Here is a 7369-nt window from a genome sequence, read left to right as displayed (position 1 = left end):
TTTCAGGTGTGAAGAAATCCATATGAGCTTTACGAACACAAAATATCTCAGCCTCTTGAATTTCTATAAAATTAACCATTCCTTCTTCTGAAATCGAATGTGATGTTATTAGCAGGCAGTTTTTTTCCTGCTAAAAGTTTAATCCATGCCACAATTCTGAGAAATTTCAGCACATTACTGAATTTTGCTATATCTAATAGTTGATCATCTCTTTTCACAACAATGTCATAAACAGATATTTTATTGCAGCGTTTCAGTTGTTCATCAGTTGTTGACCTGGCCAGTTTATGTATTGGTTTTGTAACCATTCTGGGTCCAGACCAAGAAAGTGAACAAGTCTTCAGAGAATTTACGCTTAAATCTCTTGCTAATAGATCGGCGAGACTTTTTGCAGCGTAGGGATATCTTAAATTTAAATTCATAAACATAAGATTACATCAATGCGAGTGGACTGTAGATTAACCTTTATTCGGCACACTGTAAAAAAAAAGTTCGCTCTTTACAGGCAAAAGTTTTGTAAAGTTACAGAAATCAAAAAGTTACACAGGAATTTCCTGTAATGGTAACAGGTTGAAAGCAAACTGTGGCTGGTACAGCTAATTTGCCTGTAACATTACAGATAATGTTTCAGTAGCCGCGCGGAAGAATCACGTGACTGACTGGAAATCAGCCAATCAGAAGAAAAGTGTTTGAAAGCTAGTTGCAGAAAAAAACATGGCTGAATGCATGTTGGTTGTATAGCGCAGGTAAGTAAGAAAATGTTTACAATTACGTTTGAAATATTTTTTGTTCATTTTATGCAGATTATTCTCATGCACTTTGCACTGTTATATGTAGTGAGTAAGTATTTAAACGTTTAAGCTTTGCGATTAATTAATATCAGTGTTCGTAATGAGTTGAAAGAGTGCAGAATATTTATTCCAAATGCAGATCTAATAGTAGTATTTTGTCATTGCGCATCCGATAAATTACGCCTTAAATTGCCCGTATTATTATTTATAACTAATTATTCCAAAATTTAGTCACTGTTGTGGTATTTAATTGAAACGGTAATGTGGTTGTTGAAAACAAAATTAATCATGTTAGCGTTCGTTTGCAATCGTTTGACCAAAGAACGTTTGACATCTTTTTCCCGGCAGGCCTTGCGAGAAAAGTTTATGTAAACATTTAGAATTCTGAATGTAATGTATATATTTTTTTTGCTTACTAGGTTTAGTTTATTCTTTTTCTAGGATTACCTAATTAATTATACTCGGTTTATAATTCAGTCTAATATGTTTATATACGAGTGTGTTATGAAGTAAAATTACAAAAACTTGAACAATGCGGTCGAGAATCTCGTTTATTCTTTAGTGTAATAATATTATTTTTTCAATGGTATTAATTTCTTACGAATATGTTATAATTCCAAAATGAAGTAATTATATTGATTAAAAATATGTCGCATCATACTTTTCGTAATGTTTTGGTTTACTAACTAGATGCAACTTAATTATTCCATATATTTTAATATACCAATATCAACAGGGAAAAGATGGAAATGACCTAAAATATTTTTCTAAAAATTCGTTAAACTAGTTATAAAAGAAAACTAAAATTTTGTACATTATTTCCAAAAATATTCCATTAATATTTTATAAGTTACAAAATTTATTATATTGTATGTATAACTACCATTGCATACTTATAAGTTTTTAAACATTTAATGTAGAATTTATGTTGATTTTATTTTGCCCAATTTTAATACAGTTTTGAAGTATGATAGTCTTGTTACTAGGATATCATGAATCTGCTAATACAAGTTTAATATATTTCTTGACAAATGTTTCTCTTATTCATGTAATATAATATATAAATTATAAAATAATTTTTTTTAAATAAATTATGATTGTGTATTGGAATTTAACACAATTCTGTATCTATATGTTAGTATTAAAAATAAAATAATAATAAATTTTTAATGAAGCATTGATTTTAGGATTAACAACTGTAAATATATATATATATACTCACACATGAATAAATGGCAATGCTAGTTACTTTTCCTTACAAAGCCGTCCATGAATATATACTTCCCTTTAGACTGATAGCCTTTGCATGCTTTACCATATTCTATCAATCCAAATGATGTAAATATGCAGAAAATTTTACTTTCTTTGAAAGTTAATGCAGGAAATAAAATTCAGTGCATTTGTAAACTACATTAGTTCTCTTATAGCTTGGTATTTAATTGTCCAATGATTTACTAGTCCAAACTAATGCAGAATTCAGATATTGTTCAAATAAAAGAAAATTAATAAGGTCTGATTGTTAGACGTATATATGAAGATTTATTTTTTTTAAATATTATTTTAAGTCAACTAAATTAATTTCAAATTTAAGTAAGTATTCATGCCTTTCAGTAGCATTATTTTTGGAAATCTTAAATTAAATAACTGAATGCAATATTTCTTGTTAATAAAAGAAAAGCAATGTTATGAAAGACTAGCAAAATGGATTTGCAAGTTCTAATTACGAAAGGTCCCATGCTCTAAGGGGTCATTTTTAAAAATATTTAATTAAAAAAAAGTATTTAACATAAAACTTCCAGCTTCACACATGTGCAATATTAATTCTATAAAAAAAAAAAGATTTAAAAATATTTAATTAAAAAAAAGTATTTAACATAAAACTTCCAGCTTCACACATGTGGAATATTAATTCTATATATTTTATCTCATTTTATTGATTAATTTCATAGCATTTCGTGTGACACTAGTAGAAATTATTTATTAAATTTTATGCAGTTTCTAATCTACGTTTTGATTTTGTTATTAATTACGTTAGGTTACATAAGATTTAAAATTATGTAAGGTACAAAAACCTTCTGCATCTATTAATATATGCTGAAGTAAATGAAATTATGCCAGTGAAATTTTTTAAAATCAAAAACAAATTTCTGTGGAAAATTAAAGTTATAAATTCTAAATGCAAACAAAGGAGTGAATTTGAAAGTTATCAAATAAGCCAAAGTGTTGGTAATTTTTGCAGTTTTGCAGAAGAATTTTTATACTGTGCAGAATGGGAATATGATGTTTGGTTTTGTTAGTACAGTCAAAAGTCGTTAATCCGGATTCGTCGGGACTTCGGCGATTCCGGATTATCAATTTTTCCGGATTACAGATCATCAGTTTAAATCTGGTAAGATGGCATGCAGAAATTTTAAAATTAAAAATATGAAACCGTAATTTATGAAATAAAGAACAATTATGATCTAAAGGTATCAAAATTTACAAAAAAAAAAAAAAAAAAAAAAAAAAAAAAAAAAAGCTTAATGTTTATTTGTTTACTTTATTAAACATTTCTTTCAATGTAAGTTGTTTAAGTTGCTTCGTTTTATGTGATAATACATTCTCTTTAATTCTATAAACAGCCATAATTTCTTCTTCAGTTACAAAGTTCCGCTGTTGAAGTCCTATAATTGCTGTGTCGAGAATACCGACTAATTTGTCAATCGAAATTTTTTCGTTTTCAATAACCTCTGTATCACTTTCTTCACTATCGGAAACGAATTATATTGACGAGGAATTTGATTTAAATCATATCAAAGACGGAGTACGAGATGAAATACTACATTTAGTAAGGAATTATAAGCCAAATATATTCCATCCCACCCAGCTTTAGAACCAGATTTTGAAAATTAAAAAAAATATTTGCATAATTTTCCCCCTTTTAATGCATTTAGAAAATGAATATCCCAAGATTTTAAAATGGATTTATCGACATACTGATTGTTTTCGTCATACTAACAAAGGCAGACTTTAGTACACTAAAGGCCCCGTTGAAACTTTCTCTTCTAACTGTTGAATATTATGTCAGCCTAATACAAAAAATGATCTATGATAGTGAAAGGAAATACCAACTGCCATTCACTGTGCAATTTTGCCATATCAGCTGCATATTCATCTTCTCTAATTATTTATGTATGATCTGAGGCTTAAGGAATTGCAAGAACAACAATGAGAATGAGAGAAATTCAAATTATAAAGAAATGAGATAACTTATTAGATGTTGCAATTATGTGTATTCTTATTGAAATAGAGGTTTCTTTTAAAGAAATAATATTGTGATAGTAGTAGTTTATACATGATTACTTTTCATTTGTTATATTCCTACTGTGACTGTGTCCTTTGGAAATTAAATTATTCGTTTAATTTTTCCCTCTCAATTTTCGGAAGATAAAATTAGTAAAAATAAGTGGGAATATAGCATCAAGAGCATTAGATATCCCCATTTTCTTGAAGCTGTTCACTATTATTGTTTCATAAATAATAGGCCATGCACCCAAAATCCACTAGCAAATCAGTTAGTAAGATGAAAATGACCACTATGCAGACGAAAAATTTAGGGTAACTTGTTTTGTGAGCGCCTTAAGAGAGACAAACATTACCTAAATCATTAAAACAATTTCAGAATCCTGTTGCTAAAAGAAAGCTTGGGGGAAAATGTTGTCCGAGTCCCAGTGATTCATTTGGACCAATATGTAATATTGTTTTAGAAATTTAAGGTAGTAAATATAATATTTTTCGAATGCTAAAACAGTTCGAGAAATTTATTCAAGTTCTGAATTCTGAATATAAGTATACTGTATATTATATTTAATAACTATGGTGGCTTCATTTATGAAAAGATTTGCATATTGGCTGTTTTTGTACAATGAACCTTCTCTAAGCTAGCTATGCGTGATTCCTAAAGATTTTGATCTTTAATGATATTGGGCATCTTAGAGAAGTTATGTTTACTAATTAGTTATTTTATGAGGAATGCTGGTTAAATTTAAAAAGTGATTGACTGAGATAGCTTGTAGTAATGAGACGGTTCACTGTAATGCAATTTTTTAAAGTATTTAAGCTGTTCCTGATTACTTAAGATATTATAAAGAAATATGATTAAAAGTGTTATATGAGCACATGTTTAAAACATCTATTAAAATAATTTTTATAAGTTTTTTAAGAGCATGATTATGATTTTAAAAGAAATGTTTTTTTCTTTATTTAGGAGACATGGTTTACAAAGAAGGGGAAAAACCATTCATTTTTTCCAAGCAGTCGAAACGAATTTTTATGAAATGTTATATTGTGTTATTTTTTAATTAATTCTTTTTTTAAGGTTTTATGTAAAGTTTATGAATTAAGTAATAAATTATTTTTACTTCTGTATTTTAATTAGCATATTATTTGCTTCATAATGTTTCAGAATAAAATTATGAATTTAATAAACTTCATAATTAACATGCTGTAATATATATAGAGAGAGAGAGAGCATAAAGTTTGTTTTCTGTTGTCACATGTATATTTCACAATTTTGTATGCAAATCTCGAAATTTATAATAACTAAGAATACTTTATCACTTTCTAAATGGTAACTATTAAGCTTAAAGTTTTATTACATATCACGTTTGTAAAAAATTATAGGTAAAATTAAAATGCATTAAATTTTAAGTTAAACTGAAGTATTAATTTTTGAAACCAATTTGTTAAAGGCATAATTGTATTATGCATCAAGAATTTTAATGGAAGCAAGGCTTTTAAAATTAAGGTCAGTTGGTGAAGTTTTATGCTTATTCAAAAAGCATGATATTAGGTTTTTAATGAAAGACTTCTATTTGTTAATTCAAAGGAAATTATTTGAAGGTAGGGTAAAAACGTTATGCAGTTGCCATCTATTACTTCAAACAATAGCAGACTGTTGTCAAACACTGAGTGCAGATAAGAATAAAAAGGTTAGTTGGACGTTGTAATTCAAGCTTATGAACAAAATTTTGAATTCCTTGTAGTAACAAAATAAAGTTCATTGCTATGTTGAATTCTTTAATTTACTGAAAATGTCATTTTTTAGAAGGAGAGAATATAATATTTTTGAAACATAAAGAACAGCTGTTCTGAGTTCTTCATAGAAATATTTCACAAAATGTCTTTTATTGTAATAATATGATCATATCAACATGCAACACGTTTACTCATATAAGTTAAATCTAAAGGAACATGTGTCTATTTTAACTAAAATTACTAAAAAGAAAGTTCTAGAACATATCTTATTAATAATTGACACTAAAACATGCAAATAAAGCATACTGTTCTTTTTTTTTTTTTTTTTTTTATTTTATTTTACAGGCCAAATATAAATTCCAGATGTTTTTCCATTATTTTATGTAAAGGATATACATGTAATTTAATGTAAGGAGTAGCATATCAATTTGAACTTAATTATCAAATTAAGCTCAAATCGATTATTAATCAAAATGATATATATACCTACAGATATCATTGCTTTATATGCATTTCAATGTATTTTATTATAATAAGCATTATTTTAGACCAAAAATCTATTACTTTTATAGACATATCCTTTAGTATTTCATCTATGAAAAATATATTCTACACACATATAATTACTTAATGAGATATTAGAAGGAAATAATCTGAAACCTTTACAGATACAACCATTGGAATTTTACGTAAGAAAAGTATCTTCTACTCACATAATAACGTGCTGTAATAATACAAGCAAATAACCTGTAACGGTTACAGATATATCTGTTGAGATCTTACATGAGAAAAACATGTTCTTTTTACATAATTATTTGATGTAATATTACACGCAAATAATCTGTAACCATTACAGATATATCGTTTGGGATTTTACATAAAAATATGTTCTACTTACATAACTATATGCTGTGATATTACAAGAAAAAGATCTGTAACCATTACAGGCAAAACTCTTGTAAAGTTACAAAGAAAACACCTGTTGCTGTTACTCAAATAACCCATGGCATCCCAGTTTCCATGAGTTTTCTTAGTAACCTTACAGATTTTTTTTTACAGTGCAGTTTCAACTTTAGAACACAACACAGCACAAAGCAAAGCGAGAAAGTTACAATTAGTGTTTGCAAGAATGCAAGAACAAAATGTGAGCTGCGAATACGATCTGCGCATTGCGAAATAATATCTCACAGACAAGCAGAGAGCTCTGGTGGCCGAAACATTCCGCCCGGTGTTGAAACATCGTTTCAAATTTAAATAGCTTTTACAAAATGAAATTATCATAACAATATTAAATTATGCAAAAATGTGTCATTCAAATATTCACAAGAACTTGTTTTGATTACACCAAACGTATTTGTATATCTGAAATATGCTACACATCCATATGCGTTATTGCTTGCATCGCAGAATATGTGTAAAGAAATGTCACTATTTTGCTTATCAATATTTTGAAAGTATTTTCTATCTATCGATATTTCTTGTAAATGAATTATTTCTACAAGTCACTTCTTAAATTCAGTTTGAGTATCATTTGGAAGCTGTTCGTGTCGATCAATACCTTT

At 27.6% G+C, this 7369-nt stretch overlaps 1 long non-coding RNA gene across 1 annotated transcript; it reads left to right on the top strand.

The window, feature by feature from the left end:
- Positions 1-705: 705 nt before the first annotated feature.
- On the top strand, positions 706-5198 carry LOC146995132 (uncharacterized). Its single transcript, XR_015043704.1, has 2 exons — positions 706-746; positions 5038-5198. It is a non-coding gene; the product is annotated as an uncharacterized LOC146995132 (long non-coding RNA).
- Positions 5199-7369: the final 2171 nt, after the last annotated feature.

Source organism: Stegodyphus dumicola, chromosome 10 (assembly GCF_044657685.1).
Source record: "Stegodyphus dumicola isolate Sdum_Otavi_A_Nest chromosome 10, ASM4465768v1".
NCBI classification, from domain to species: domain Eukaryota; kingdom Metazoa; phylum Arthropoda; class Arachnida; order Araneae; family Eresidae; genus Stegodyphus; species Stegodyphus dumicola.
This window is presented reverse-complemented; position numbering and strand designations above follow the sequence as displayed.